The 16891-nt window shown below is 39.3% G+C and overlaps 1 long non-coding RNA gene across 1 annotated transcript in view; it reads right to left on the bottom strand.

Moving 5' to 3' along the window:
• The window catches only part of LOC138729756 (uncharacterized), a 225452-nt gene that overhangs the window by 106214 nt on the left and 102347 nt on the right, over positions 1-16891 (bottom strand). Inside the window, exon 2 of the long non-coding RNA XR_011338945.1 lies at positions 9554-9611. This is a non-coding gene — a long non-coding RNA (uncharacterized lncRNA). The remainder of the gene's footprint in view (positions 1-9553; positions 9612-16891) is intronic.

Below are 16891 nucleotides of genomic sequence, written 5' to 3'. Positions count from 1 at the left end.
TCAGGGAATGCATTTCATACTTCAGACTTTTTCTTCTTATTATATATACATTTTTTACTATGCTGCTACTATATATACTGTCAGATGTGCAAGAATTTTGCAGCATGATGGGGATAATTTCTTTGGGTTTCCTCCAACCTGTTTTTCAGCATGAAAATAATGCAATCATTTGGCAGCCTTTAAGAGTGAAAAGGCTTTGTATCTGAAGCTTTGGATATCAGCAGAATCGGCTAACACGAATGATGAGAGCTACTGAATAGAGAAAGGTGAACAGCTTGCAGGATGAGTTGGAGATCAGAGGCATGCAGCAAGGACAAGCTTAGTCTCTCCAAACCTGGAGAAAGGAATGGGAAAGCCAAACATACCTCCAGGCAGCAATTCATTCACCTTATGTGGTTTTAAAATGCCCTGCAGAGGTGCCACTCTCTCCACAGTGATAGATGAACATCAAAACAGTAGCATGGACTAAGGCACCTGACTTTTTGAAGGCTCAGAGTAGAGAGATCCTATGCAAAAGACTATCTGATTCTGCAGGAGAGTAACAAGGAAGAAAAGCTTCACAGCACATTACCAAAAGAATAATAAGGGTGGAAGGACAGGGAGACTGGGACAGTAATGGAAGATCACTGGTTACTTGCTTTTCAGCTCGCTGATGTATTTCTATTTTTAAGAGGTACGTGACTACCTCATTTCATTTATGCTATCTGTAAATTGATATTATTGACGATTAATAACAAACAATTCATTTTAAACCTTGAATTTTTATATGCCTCTCAATGTATCAGACTATACAATCATCCAATAGAAAGGGCAAATTCTTTCTGTGGCCAGATGCTTGGAGGTTCTCCAGTCCACAGAGGGCTAGACAGAGCTTTAGCCATTGAGAGGAAAGCATCCATAATACTTTAAACAAACTACAAGAATCCTCTGAAGCTGTTGGATCTAAAGTAAAGTTAAGTGCAGGAAGAGTGGGGAGCCTTATGTACCTCAAAGATGTTCTGAACAGCAGTACATTTTTCTTTGACTTACACAACACAGATAAAGAATGTTCAATTTTTGTTCATATACCGCTTGGTATACTCACCTCTTCTAGGCAATGACATCAATTTTAATTTATTATCTACTTTCTAAGCAATTTGATATTTTCCTTGCTTCAAGGCTGGGGTAGCTGCTTTTGATACTTTGTTTGAGTCATCATAGGGTTTTAATTGTAGTAACTCATGTCTCATGTTGTCTTTTCACTGAATTTTGTCTCCAAGGCAATTTCATAAATTGATGAAATGAGCTCTTTTATTGCATTTACCTGGCTGCAGAACATAAAAAAATAACTCTTTGCAGAAACTAAAGGTCCTAATATGCAAAGACTTTCATGATCATTTGAAGATCTGAAGATCCTATTCAGGGCTCATTAATTACTAGCTGAGAGTTTGAGCAAGGAAACAGATTTTGTTATGGAATCTTTAAGCCTGCCAATTCTTTCTGAATGAACTGCTTGTTAGGAAACATGGAACATTATATTCAAAAGGAATTACAAGGGCAAAAATAAAAGCATATTAAGAAAAGACAAAGGATGGAGTTACAAGATCTTTTTACTGTTAAAAATACCAGAAAGCAAAACTATATCCTGCTGCTTGGCCAGCAAATCTTCTTTCTCTCCCTTCTCGTTTGTTCTGGTTCACTGATTTTCTGGTTCAGAAAGGTCTCAGAGCAATTGAATTAGATTCCAAGTAGGGTTCCTCATTGGTCTTTACTACTGGGGCCTTGCACATTCAATATTTTCTTGATAACCCAACAGAAATAACAGCAATTATGCTTTGTTAGGATACAACAGCAGGATTGCAAACACTGGAAGACATTAAAATGCCAGATTTCCTTTACAAACTGGAGAAATTGTCTGGAAAACTGCAACACAATAAGCATGAATTCCAGCTCTAGGTCGGGGTACACAAATACAACATGGGGGAAAAAAACACCATGGCAGCAGCTGTGCTGGAAAAGATCCTGGAAATGCAAACAGAAAATTACTCAGCAATGATCTGCTGCTGTGGAAATTAGTGCTCTTTCTACTGGGATGTACATAGAGGAAAGTAATCTCTAAGAGGTATGAAATAATCCTCTTTCCCACTTTATTCACTAGCAACGGAGTCTCAGTAGGCCTGAGGTTTCAGGTGTTGGGAATCACCATTCAAGCAAAATGCAGACTATGAAAAATAACCCAGAGGAGAATGCTGAGTAAAGTCAAAGAGATTTGACCTCTGAAGAAAAACTGAAAGGATTGGAATTGCTTTATCTGGAGAAGAATGCTTGCAAGGCACAAAAGAAAATACGTTCTTTATGAATCATATTAAATACTAAAAGTTTAGACTGCAGCAAACAGCTTTTGAGAAGTTTCCAGTGTTGGTTAAGTAAGTAGTATAAACTTGTCTGGAGGGTGATGAAAACTCCATCAGCACAGTTTTAAGCACTGTTTGACTGAAACCATCAGAAACATCATACATAGAGGGACTTTGGCTTGGAGCATTTAAAATGTGTACATGTGCTTTCTCTTCAGCTTTTGCAGCTGGGGTTTCTTCTGCCCCTGAGGTCTTGTCAGAGATTATCACTTTAAATGTCAAAGATTGAAGGGCTTCACAATCAACATGAATATGTCAACAAGTCTGGCCATCAAAAACCACAGCGCCACACCTGTCAGACCAGTTAGTCTTCTGTTGCCTGATTGTGGTAGGTTATGACCAAGCATCTCTAGACAGAGACGTGGCCCGACTTCTTGGCACTTGACAGAAGTGGTAGGGATAAACCAAAAGGAAATCAAACCAGCTATAACTCAATACAGTTGGAAGAGGTTAGATTGGATTCTTTGACGGCTAGAAGCTTATGAAAAAGTAACTCTTAAATATTATTATATTTCAAAGACACCAGTTAATACCATATAATACACACTATTAGCTATTGATACACTTGCTTTGTTTAGGGAAATCTGAAGAATAATACAGATTGCTGTTTCCATCAAAACACTTCAAGCTGCATTTAATAGTGCTGAAATGCTAATTGTGAATTGTACTTCACATCATACACTGCAGACTAATTTAAAAAGAGGAAAACATCTTAAATACCACAGTGCATGCACTATTAGTCATCTAAGCATATGATGAACTGTAACAATACCAGCAGCACTACATAAAGCAGCTGAATTTAAGCTAGAGGGTGTACAATACCTTTTGATCAGGCCTAGTATATGACTGAGGATATATACAGCTGCACATACACCATTAGATTTCTGGCAAAGAAAACAATGTGAACATTTTTTTTTCTTCCCCTCTACTTTCCTCCAATGCAACCTTCCTAAATGTATTTGCATTAAGTCACTAAGAAGCTAAATAAATAAAGCCTTGTTGGTATTAACAACAGGCAGCTCCAACATCAGTCCCCCATGCTCTGCTGTGAAGATGACCATACTTGTATTACACAGATGCTTGCTTTTAGCATCCTAATGAGAACTTTCAAGAATTCAATGACTATTAAATTAGCTTTACTGAATGTTATCAGAATGCTCCTAAGGGTTTTGTATTATCCTATCAGCACAGGAAGGAAGGAATACCACATTGTAAATCCAGTTATTTTCCCATGTACTTTTTGCAAGGAGGGGAAGGGCCAAGTAGATGATTTGTCTTCCTCAGGGTAAGAAGGGGAAGAGAGCTGTCATATTTGGGAATTCAATACCAGTTCTCTGGAACTTGAAGAAAGCCACTTCTGTCAAAACTTCTCAACCCTTTCAGTAACCACCAACTTTTAGTGGTTACTGTAGCATTTTCAGAGATACTGGCTCCCTCTGAAACAGTTATTGAGGAGCCATACATACAGCCCTACTGGATAATCTTTGGTATCAACAAGACAGAGCTGGAATTCATACAAGTTAGTTTAGCCTCCACCTCACATAACAGCAAATCTTCTCTGAGGTCTCTTTGGAAGAAGCTCTGGAAAAGCCCATCTGGCTTACTCCTTCAGCTGGGTTCTGAAGCCCACACAGAAGTGCAATACCCAAGCGTCAAGGTGTGGTTGCCCACATGGAGCCCTCTATTTCCAGGGCAAAGTCCAGAACACTGGTCCCCAATTCTTCCATCCAATAATTTTCTATGTTTTCCCCACTACCTTGGAGCGACATCCAAAGCATTACAGAGGGTTGTGTACTTCTTTTGTAGTTCCATAGTTACATTATGTGAATACTCAATATTTTTAAATAGGCATTACACGGATCTGTCTCCTTTCTCCCAGCATTCCTCCTTTGCATCCCTGGATAATCAAATTTTCCTTTAAATATGAATTAGAAAGCTTTTGGTACTTAATTTTTTAGATTTCCATTCTCCTAGTTGTATTTCCGCGACACATTTGTGAGGCTCTAGCATCAACAGGTCTCCATTGGTTCAAAATTGTATTCAGTTTCTGAGATGTGTAACAACACTGTTAAGAACTGAGCCAGCCGCTAGAGTAGGGACTTTTAGACATAAATCCTCAGTCCCACTGTGTTCATCATTCATCAATAGCTCGGTCACCTGCCCTGCTATTAGGATTGGTTAATGCTAGCAGGAATCAAAGCACAAGAGACTCTGAGTGCATATTAACTGAATTAAATTGTAAATATTAAACTTCCATGAATTCACAGATTGTTTTTAGCTTGTTTAGCAACTAAACTTCTACTGCTTGGGTATAATAATACCCACATATAAATATATACCTACAAAAAGAGGGAATCAATACTCTCAATACATGGCAAATTTAAAAGAACCAAACACAATTAAAACCTACTTATCTTAGCAGTACCACAGAAGAATATAATTATTTCCCCCAGTGCTTAGATTACCTTCCCTGTTAAAACCTTTTCTTCTGGAAAAACTTGGCTGTTCAGAGAGCATAAAGAACAGTAAATAAATATATGGCAGTAGTAATTTAGTTATTCACATTACTGGAAAAATGGTTGTATTTAACCCTTCAGCATAAACAGTGCTATAAGATTGCCTTTTCCTATTTTCCGAACAAAGCCTGGAAGCATTTATCACCCAAACATGTACATCTCTATGTACATGTATACCAAGCTAACTCAAGTTGTGATTTTGCAGTGCAAAGCAGTGTACCACTGTGTCACCCAGCTACAGGGGAGCTCAGTGACACTGGTAGGTGACAAAACCCAGCACTGTGCTCATGACACAGAGGTACTGCATGTTTTCTGCCAGCGGCTGCTGCCCACTTTCAGCATCAGTTGCTTTTGTGCCAGGCAGGTACCATCCCTGCCATAGATCAAGTAAGAAGGTAGCAGATGCGCTCCCATCTCCTATCCTCCTGAACCAAGGCAGGGTGTATCCTGCTCCTTGCACTCCAAGACAGAGATTTCCATGACCCGCCAGCTACTACAGCACCAGGAGCTCCTGTTGATGGAGGGTAATTCACAGCAAAGGGGTGTCGGCCTCGGCAACTTGTGAGAGTGGGCAGAGTTTTCTGTCTGGTGTTGCACAGAGGCAAGGAGAGACCACAAAGGTGGGAGGGAGAGAACATGACTCAAGCCTGGCTGGCTTTACACCTCCAGCTGCTGAGTCAGCATAGAGAGGAGAGCATCTTCCTCTCTCGCACTCAAGTCCTCACTGCCCATCTGCCCCTTCTATGAGCACATAGCTTGAAGAGCCACAGAAAAGATTCCTGTGAATAAGGAGTTCAGATTGTACCCTCGGTGACTGATGACCAGTGCTTTTTTTGTTTCCAAAGAACCAAGTGGCATTGAGCAGTGTCAACCACACAAACCATGTGTTGGTGGTCTTTGTAACACCAGAAAATTAATTCACTTCAGCTAAACCACTGCAGAGAAGTCTCCCCACTGCCAGTAAATTGGAGAATTAGGTAGGCACTATTCTTTTAAGCTGTGCATAACCAGCTACTTTCCCTCAAGTTTCTTGTACCTTCATTTTTATATAAGGCAGAGAGACATTTTAGACTTAACACTGAAGGCCTTTTAAAAGTCAACCCTATGGATTTTTCCTGCACTTATTTTTACTCAACAACCCTTCTGTTGACCTTGATTTTAACCAGGTAAACTAGACTGAGCAGAGTTTTGGCGGGCCATTGGTATATGTCTCCTCACAGGGAATTCTGTCTTTCCCTCATTCTCTGCTTCTCCAGGGTAACTGGCAGGAGTACCACACAGCTACTTTACCTCTTGTCACCCCGCAGCAATGATCAGTACAAGCTAAAAGAAGGCAAACAGTGAGGCTATTATTTGAGAAAAGAAACTGCAAAGATGCCTATGGTCTATGGTCTGTGGAGATGACTCATTCCACAGCACAATCTAATTCCAAAACAATTACAGCAAAATCAAAATCCTCACACAAAGGAGAGACGGAGCACGAAGTCTGGACCTCTGCTGAGCACATGCCTCTATAAAGCCGACATTTGACCACAAAGCACAACAGCCCATTTGCCTTAAACTCCTCCATGGAAAATTAAACGTAAAGAAAACAGAAAACAGGGCAGCAGGGGTTCAGATGCGAGTGCTTGTGCACTGAATTTGCTACAGCAGTTTGATTCAAAAAGAGAATTAGCACTGTTTTCCTCCACTGCAATTTAAAATAAATGACTCACTGACCAAAACCAATAGATTATCATATTAATTGGTAACTTTGATGCTCATTATACAATAAGAGAAGACCACAGTTTCTCTAAATATGTTCATTACTCAGATAATTATCCAAAACAATTATACAACATAAGTATCCAAACAATTATCTAGGAGGGAGATTATCTCCAGATGCACCACGGGCTCTTCCATGAAGTGCTCAGTATTTTTAATTTTACTTTTATCGGCTAGCCGTGATTGATCAAGTGAGTCATACATTGTTCTGTCAATTCTCCACTGAGAACTACTTCTAGAGCAAATACCTGCTAATTCTAACTTCAGGTGGTGTAAATATCACACATGTGAGCTCACACTTCAAATTCATACTCTATGGCAGAAAAAGTCTGAACTAACAAGAATCTAATCCCCCCAAAATGCTACTCAGCTATGCATGGCACTGCCTGTACTTTCTCTTGACGCAACATTTGCTAACAGTAAAAAGCAAACAAGGCCAATTTCTGTGAAACATTCAGATGACTAGCCAGATTCTTTCTCTTGATCTGAAACCAGTCACTAATTTGGCTGCAAAGCTATATAAAAAAATCACAGTTTCCCATATCACTGCAGGAAATTAAGTGGTAACTCGCATGATCTAGTACAACATTGCAAATTGTCAATCATAGAGAAAGCTTAAGCTTTTATTTTAGATCTGAACTGACAAAGTCCTTGTCTTGAGCTTCAACTAAATTTTCAGCATTTCTTGAGTTTTAGAATGAGCCTAAGAGTTCAAAGCAAAACCACAGTTAAAGCAAGTGAATTTTACCTGTGACTGTGGGCAAAAGGAGGAGAAATAATGAAGCCAGCTTTGACATCTGTTAACTCTGAGTAAAAATTTTAGCATATTAGCTGTTCTGAGTCCACACTGATTCCAATGACAAGTTTTATAATTAAAATTTCAGGACATGCTATGAAAGCTCTAAGAAAATCTATGTCCCCAATAGCCACATTCTTGAGCAAGTTCACCACCAGCTCGTTAATATTTCTGTATCACTGTATTTCTAATTTTTTTTCAAGTTTCAAGGATCATTATGCCAACACTCACTGAGCTTCAGTATGTTCTCTCAGTTACCTTAAGCAGCAAGATTTAAAAAGCCGATGAAGTACATCTCATTTTATTTTAAAAATGCATCACATAATAACATACCATAATAAGAGGTTCCAGTTTGATCATTACAAAGACTTGCCACAGCTCATCTTAATAGCTCTTTCTTCAAAATATTCTTGGGCTTTATTTTCAAATGATTTTATCTTAGTTGAACAGATTTGACAGTACAAATAGGCAATGAAGCCCTAGGGCTAGGCACAAGTTTGACTTCTTAACAATATTCTATCTACAAAGAACAGCACACAAAAAGAGAAGTTGCTGTGCGCTCTACAGCTTCTATTGATTTTAAACTGCAAACTCGTATTTGCTCCTCTGCTTTCATAGAAAAATTTAATTGGTGCCAAAGTAAAAGATCCCAGCATGACCTCTCTCCACTATAAGCCACTCTAGCTGTGATTGTGAGCTAATTTGTACATTCAGACATTGCTGCAAGAGAGATCTTCCTAATAAGCTGAGGTTTTGCACTGATGGAGAAAAGAAGAAGTGCTTGGTTGGAAGCAGGGAGAGCTGAGACTGTCCTTACCGCACTCTTAGAGTCAAGCAAAGCTTTAAAGGCTCCAGTAAGGACCAAATGAGAACAGAGGAAGGACTTGACAATTTACTCCCCACAGAAAAGGTAGTACAGTTCTAGGCACTAACAACTTGCGTAGGATAGGTGTTAACCTATGGTTTATTAACTTATATTATGTGGGCACTAGAATTGCAGTTCCTCACGTGTATTTTCCACCTTTCTGACCAGAATCCCACTAGGGGTACAGCTATTTTGCAGTAACTAGGTTTTGGGCTGCATCATGAGTAAATCTAAGGTAGCTTTAAATTGCTTGCTACTGCTTATAACAAAAACTGAGGCATGCAGCCTCAGCAGAATGTAATCACTACTCATCACTGCAGGGTGGGAACTGTTTATGAGCTGTGGTGCTGCTGGGTGGGCATCCCTAGTTTTCACACTGGCTTCTTGCCTCTGAGTGTTGCAAAGAGTGTGGTCTGATTCAAATGCAGGACATGCCCATCATTAGCGTGACAATTTCCACAGGCATCATACACATGGTAACCTGCTCCTCCTTCTGATTTTGACTTTACAAAGCCTAATCCTTGCATGTTAAAAGAAGAATTTAACCACAAAAAAAAAAAGACAGTTTTTCTGAGTGTTTTTGTCTAAATATTGGTCAAAGAAGTTGACTATTTTTCAGTACTGCCAACGGAGAGCCATAGCATGTGTGGGTAAGGATTAAGAGTGAGGAACTGGAATTATTTCAAAGACACTGTCATTCCTTTAAAACAGTATTTCAGATGGAGCTAAGTAAAATGAACATATGCAAAATGCCCGCAATGTCCCAATAACATTGTAAGGAAAAATTCAAGATTACTGAAAATAGTCTAGCTAGGAGAATTTTCCTAACCTTGAATACTTTTCTATTTATTCTTAGGGTACCACATACACATAAAAATATGTCACATGCACACTTGGCCAAAGTAAAGATTTCATCCAATTAAATGTGTTATTTTGAAGCTAGGAAAACAATGACCAAGCAGAAACACATAAGCCATAGAAAAAGTTTTAAAATTTTATGTGTCTTCATAATTACAACATAAACCCAAATGGCTTCCCATAACTTCAGTTTGAAACAATTGAGTATCACTTCTGCATGCTCAAGGAGTGCTTTCTGCAGTCAGTGGAACTAGAAAGGACAGACAAAGTCAAAGGTGAAAGGCAGCGATGGTGCATGAATACTATTCTTTTTTTTGTTTTGGTGTGCAGCTGAATTGCTCCAGCTCCTGAGTTTGCTTACTTGTTGCTAAAGGCTCTGTCATGCTCATTCTTTTCCATCTCAGTGATACGCAGAGTACCTGAAAAAAATCCAACCCTCTTTAAGTGATGATACTGCAAGTATGGATAAATCAAAAATTTAACTCTTATGTAGAAGTTTGTCCCCCACGTAGTTTATCTGAAAGCAAGAAGTTTTGGCTTGGCACACTGAGAAGTAGTTCACCGCCAAGAAACAAGGTCTTATTGAGCTGCTGTGGTCAATAAGAGAAGGTAAGGTAAAATAATCTGCTGGATGGGTTCAGGAAAACATCAATCAAATACAAACAATGGACCTAAGATTTAATGCATTTGGATACCATTACTGCTGAAATTTGTGATTCAATGAAGTATGGATTTGCCACTGACTGCAATGGGACTATGATTTCATTGTGCACTTGTGTTAAGTACAAAGTATAGTGTATGCACTGTTTGACACTGCAGGCGCAAATCTGGAAGGAGTGAAAGAAAAAAAAACTTGTCACAAATCAGAAAATGTAAAACTCAAGTATAAAATTAGCCTTTTCCTTAGCAGGATATTTGAACAGAGAAATAGCCATGTAGATTAATGTAGGGTAGACTGTTTTTTCTTAAGCCTAAAATGCTTTGCAGAGAAGCATTCATTTCAATGACATTTTAAAGAAGGTCCCTGCCAATTTCGGAAGGAAAACAAGGAAGAGAAAAAGGAATTGAAACTCTTCCCTTCTCAGTCTGAAAACTGACATTTTGATTCAAACCTTTTCACATAACAGAATTATAAGGTCGTGACTTTGTCGCAGCATGGAACAAAAATATATACACAACCTTCAAAAAAATGTTTATGAAATCAATCTTTTTATTTGACCAGCTCTCTAAATGTATGAAATTATATCATATAACTTAAGAAGTTGTCAAGAAATCTCCATAGTTTGCAGATGTAGTGAAAGTAAGCAAAAAGTAAGGCATTTTCTTTAATGTAACTTGACTGCCTTTGTAAAAGCCTTGGTTTGATGGCCACTTTAAATCTCTGTTTTCTTCCATTTGTGGAACTATAGATCTCTTCTTGCTGCTAGATGCTTGTGAATACCTAGTGATGTCAGATCCAATTTCCTCACTTTTAATTAGCAAAAAGAAAGAAAAATGTTGTTATTGGCCATACCACCAAAATCTGGTGTATTCATTAATTACTATTCTGCAGGTGAGAACAGAGTTGCAGCTGCTGTTGGACAGGCTTTAATTGGAAGATCATTCTTTACCTTCAAACATATGTGTTAATGGTGGGATGAGCACAGAAGGGGCAAATCCCCTTCTTCTTGGCAGACTGAATTTGTGATGTTGGCAGATAGAAAACAGATGTTTCTTTGGCCTGAAAACCAACAACATGAAATTTATGATGGGCTTGAGCTTTTTTCAGTGTCTTCACACAGCCAGATGCCAGCCTAGCGATGCCTGGTGACCATTTTCATAGCCCGGTCGTTACTTCATAATGCCACACTGCCTTTACTTGGATGTCTAGAAATCCAATGGAGGCAACATTTGGCACAACTTGAAAACATGTGGTGAGGAAACATCTAATTAGGCAGCCTGTCACTAGAGGGCAATGCAACACTGTAGCTGTCCCAGTCCTGCCACCACCTTCCTCTTGCAGCCTGTCTAGCCTGTTTTCTCTACAAGCTCAAGCTGCCAGGCATCCTCCAGCTGCATTGGGCCCCACATCTTCCCTGCCAGTAGTGTGCAATATCATAGAATCATAGAATAACCAGGTTGGAAGAGACCCACCGGATCATCGAGTCCAACCATTCAAACCAGCAACACTAACTTGTAGACATTGGGTCTGTGGTTTTTGCACATTGTGCACAAACTGGCTGAAGTTTTGTTCTGCACTGTAAATGAGACTTGAACCTCATTCTCAGCCTAAGGTAAGACACCGCTTTAAAAGAATTCATTTAATTAAACAGAGAGTTGCAGGATTTTGCAAAACGTGTAATGTTTGGTGTGTAATTAGATGACTGTTAAATAGGTCAGGGGCCATCTCTAAATAACTGGACCTTCTGGAAAGATGATACTGTTGGAGAGAATAGGCAATAACAGAAGAGAAGCAGGAGCATGAGGTAAAATTGAGTCTTCTGTCCAGAGAGAGAACAAACAAACAAGTTTTTTACAGGCAGAGTCCAGAGGATATATGAAGTCTTGAACGCAGTTCTGATGTAGAACAGGTTTGGTGTGATTAATTTGGTGCAAAAATTATTGTTGGGCTTTGCTGTTGCAAATTGTGATGCTTATTTGGGATTCAAATTTTATTTGTGTTCATGCAGTATACCATTTTATAGCACAAAATTCACTATATTTATTTATGCTAATGGTTTTGTTTTCATTGTTTGTATTACTCTGTCAAATTAAAGAAGCAAAAAAATCACCAGTTTTGGTTTATGAGTTCAAAAGTTTATGAGTTCAACATCAACTAAGCATTTGGCCAGGAGATTATCAACAAATTACAGTTCAACATTGGTCCCAACGGTTTTGTAATGAAAACAAGAGCCATGAGGATGAAAAGGGTCACAGACATCCTTCCGCATCCTTCAGTCAATTGAGGGTCAGCGTTAAAGCAAACAAATGCAAAGCAGCTTGAGAGTTTGCAAAAGAACTAAACATTGACCATTCAAGAGTTGTTCAGTATTTGCACCAAACTGGAAAATCAAAAAAGCTTGACAAATGGGGACCATATGAGCTGAATGAAAATCAAGAAAATCACTTCTACATAGTCTGCTCTATGTTTCTTTTCACAACAAAACCAATCCATTTCTTGATCGCATTGTGACATGTGATGAAAAATGAATTCTACATGACAACCAGTGGTGTTCTGCAGAGTAACTGAACCTAGGTGAAGCACCAAAACACTTCCCCATACCAAAGCTGCATCAAAAGAAGGCTACGGTCACTGTTTGTTGGTCAGCAAGTGAAATCATCCACTACAACTTCTTGAATCCTGGCAAAATCATCACAGCAGAGAAGTATTGCCAGGATATTATAAAAATGAACCAAGAATTGTAATGTTTATGTGCAACATTTGTCAATTGAAAAGGACCAGTTCTTCTCCATGACAACGCCTGAACACATCTCACAAATGACTCTGCAGAAGCTGCATGAACTGGGCTACGAAACTCTTCCTCACCCAGCTTACTCACCAGACCTGTCTCCCACTGATTACCACATTTTCAAACATCATGAGAGCTTCCTGCAAGAGAATGTTTTCCACAACCAAGCAGCAGTTCGAAACACCTCCAAAGAAATAATCAGTTCCAGGACTCCAGAATTCTATGCTACTGGAATAGATTGCTTTCTTGTTGGCAAAAATGTATAGCTTCTAACAGTTCTCATTTAGATTAATAAATTTTATCCTAATCTGAGATATACTGCTTCACAGTCAAGGGTTAAAACCAGCCATTATTATTGTACCAACCTGTATCTTGTTGCAAGAGTTTGGTCTAAGATTCTCAGTATTTAAAGAAAACCATTATTTTCACAGAAACTGAAAAATTTCTCTCTTTAATGCAGATTAATATTCTGTCACCAGTTATAAATCAAAAATTAACAACTTTATCTAGGTCAGGGCATTGAAGCTACATTAAAGTTTTAATTTTAATTTGGCATGTCTGACAAGTCTTGTGGGACTACTTAGAATTCATTGACATCCTTCTGTCATTGGTATCAAAGCCTCGTCTTTGAGACTCTTGTTTCCTGATGCTTAGTTGTCACTGGATTATATTGTCTCTGCAATGGTATCACAATCGATGGCTGCGTAGGCATTCACATGCATGCACCCTATTTGTCACCTAAACCTCATGCACCACAGAAATCGTCATCATTAGTTATAGAAGCAGGGATTTCTATGTAATCACTTAAAAGTGAAACAATAACTCAGTTTATCTCTTCTAGTCTTTTTAAAGTTACTGGAACTGCTTGCCTGCAAATTGAAACTCCCAAACAACTCTAAGGCCTGGTTTGCAAACAATATATTATTCCAGGAATGACTATGAGAAGAAAAAAAATATTTTGTATCTTCCTGTCATCACTTTTTTATGACTATTTATGGCAAAAATGTTGAGGCACCAATTGATAAAACTCTCTGTAGATGTGGAAGACATTTAATCCTGGAGTAGAAACAGTGCCACATGATTTATCTAGTCAATCAGTCCTGAATTACAGAAGAAACAATTGCAGCCTTTAGCACTTCAGCAATTACCAGGCTTAAATGCGTCTTATTGAATAACAGTTATGACACATTAATGGAATGTCAAAGTACATTCACAGATCATTTACTATCTACAATTCACTGTCAATATTTCCAAAATACAAATGGTGAAATGCATATTTATCGGATAGGTGCAAATGGGTTCATACAAACTTCTTGAAAATTAATTTGACCCAGAAAAAAACCAAACCTTTTCTTCTGTTAATATTAGCAAGCAGCAACAAAGGTTTGTCCTCAGATCTCAGATCTGCAGTTAGCACGGCTGTGGCTCATTAAAAGAAATAACCTGTCAGTCTGGGCAGCTAACCAGTTCTGGGCTTGTGCACAAGCACACAGAGAAAGGAAATATGTAGGACAGTAAGAGACATTCATAACACATGGCAAAATTACAAAAAGATTTGTTTATTTGCAGTTGCATTCCATGGCGCGTACCTGCTACTGCTGTTACGCTTACAGATCTCCCCCAATGCACTGGGATTCAATTGTTCTGGTGTTTCATAAGACTCCAGCCTGAAAGTGTTGCACCAGGTCTGAACACACCGTAGTATCACATCACCCTGTATTTCTTACTGTGGTCCAATAACTTTCTGCTATTAGAAAGCTTTATAACTATTTCTGTAATACTGCACGTAAACTGACTTTCAGGCAGCAGAGGCCTGAAAAGAACATTGGGCTGGGATGAAGAAAAGGAAGAATAAAATGCATTTAATAATGTATGTTCAACCTGATTAACATGACCTAGCACTGTCCTCACTGCATCTCTGACTATCAACTCAGCATGCACTTGATTCTGTCCCAAGCAACTTTTTAAACTGAATATACAGAAAATATACTTCACAGCCCAGAAGGCCAACCATATCCTGGGCAGCATCAAAAAAAGTGTGACCAGCAGGTCGAGGGAGGTCATTCTGCCCCTGCGTTCCTCTCTTGTGAGACCTCATCTGGAGTGTTGTGTCCAGTTCTGGAATCCTCAACATAAGAAGGATATGGAGCTGTTCGAAGGAGTTCAGAGGAGGGCTACAAAGATGGTCAGAGGGCTGGAGCACCTCCCATGGGGTTGTTTAGCCTAGAGAAGAGGAGGCTGTGGGGTGACCTTATTGCTCTCTATAACTACCTGAAACGGGGTTGTAAAGAAGAGGGAGCTGACCTCTTTTCCCAAGAAATAGGGGACAGGACAAGAGGGAATGGCCTCAAGCTCCACCATGGGAGGTTCAGGCTGGACATCAGGAAAAAAATTTTTCACAGAAAGGGTCATTGGGAACTGGAACAGGCTGCCCAGGGAGGTGGTTGAGTCACCTCAAGTGACCTTAAGGTGCGGGTGGATGAGGTACTGAGGGGCATGATTTAGTGGTTTATAGGAATAGTTAGACTCAATGATCCTGGAGGTCTTTTCCAATCTAGTGATTCTGTATAGACTGGAGAAGGGCAGATTTAGACTAGACATAATGAACAATTTCTTCACGATGGGGGTGGTGAGGCACTGGCACAGGTTGCCCAGGGAAGCAGTGGCTGCCCCATCCCTGGAGGTGTTCAAGGCCAGGCTGCGTGGGGCCTTGGGCAGCCTGATCTGGTGGGACGTGTCCCTGCCCATGGCAGGGGGGGTAGAACTAGATGATCTTTGAAGTCCCTTCCAACCCTAACTATTCTATGATTCTATGATTATTGAATTTCAGCCTTTTTTAATATATATTGAATGCTGATGTAGTACCTTACTAGTTTGTAACATTAGCCTTATTTCTCTTTCTTGCTGCAGGTCCTTAAGTGTTTTGAGTACCACTCCTCCTTAAAAATAAAGCTCCTACTTTTTGCTTTTTCAGTTCCTTAGCCAGATTTCATACTGCATTTTCCCAAACACCACAGCTATTCATCCAGGGGAAGAAAGGATTGAATCCTTCTGACATTCTCAGCATGCTACTGTGAAGACTTCTGGCTTCCAGTATCTGTAATGATGGAAAATGAAAATTTTTTAATGGTTCTGCTTCGTGACGAAACTATGAACACACAAAGTTCAAAATAGGTTCAAAATTCATATTCCCTTCCTCAGGAAATGTCACTAATGAAAGTTAAGTTTTAAAAAAAAAACAACCAAAAAAACCCACCAGAAAGAGGCCTTTTTATAAAGCCTAATTTCAAGGATGTTCCAGGATATTCTCCATTATGTGTGCCTGGAATAATATCTTCAGGCAGGCAAATCAGCCAGCTTTACATGTTGACTTCCTTTAATTACTTTCTACCTAATTCAACATGGAAGCATAGTCTTTTCTCCTTACTCTTTACTTTATAGCAGTGGTAAATCATTCCCTCTCTACACCTACAGTCAGTCATACTATTAAATTTCAGTAGGCAGAGTGGAAAACTTTTCTACACTTGCTCATGCACCAGTGGTTTTTGATTAAATAATCAAGATATTTAAGTAGACAGACACTTCAGGCACAGTGCATGTTACTGTAGCTAGAGGACTCCAGAGATTGTTCACATACACATCTTGAGTACTTTGCCACCTAGGAAAGCTCCTGTGACACAACAGATGCCCAAGCCATCCAAGTCATAAGCTATTTCCCAAGCCATCTTTTTCTTGATCTGTCACGGGAATGCCATCTTCATTGAAAAGACAGGAAGGGTAAATCTGAATTTAATAAATGTACCTTGATCTCTGATATGTTCCTCATTGAACAGCTGTCAAAATTTCTCAGAACTCATCTCAGAGTTCATCTTTGCAAGTAGGGGCTCCATGGCAGCAAGGAGGCTCTTAAACCTCCTGACTGTAGCAAAGAGAGAAACATTTTTTAAGCATGGCTCATTCCAGTGGCTGGGGGCTGGGGGGAGCTCCAAAAAAACCAGGACTTCAGTGAACCATCTGTGGGCCACAAGGAGTGCACTGAGCATGAGTACCAGAGTAGTCCCTGAAGCCATTAAACCATCCAAAGTCAACAGAATAGCTCAGGACATTATTTCATTCCACTGACCCACATTTAGCACCGAGCCCTACCCATTCAAATATGCTGTTTATACTCACTTAAGTCCCTATATCAGTTGCTCACTACAGGTTAGCACTCAGGTATTTAAAATACCAAGGATATTGCATAATTCCAA

The sequence above is a fragment of the Phaenicophaeus curvirostris genome, chromosome 1 (genome assembly GCF_032191515.1).
Source record: "Phaenicophaeus curvirostris isolate KB17595 chromosome 1, BPBGC_Pcur_1.0, whole genome shotgun sequence".
Taxonomy (NCBI): Eukaryota; Metazoa; Chordata; class Aves; order Cuculiformes; family Cuculidae; genus Phaenicophaeus; species Phaenicophaeus curvirostris.
The sequence above is the reverse complement of the archived record's forward strand: the minus strand, read 5'-3'. Positions and strand labels throughout refer to the sequence as shown.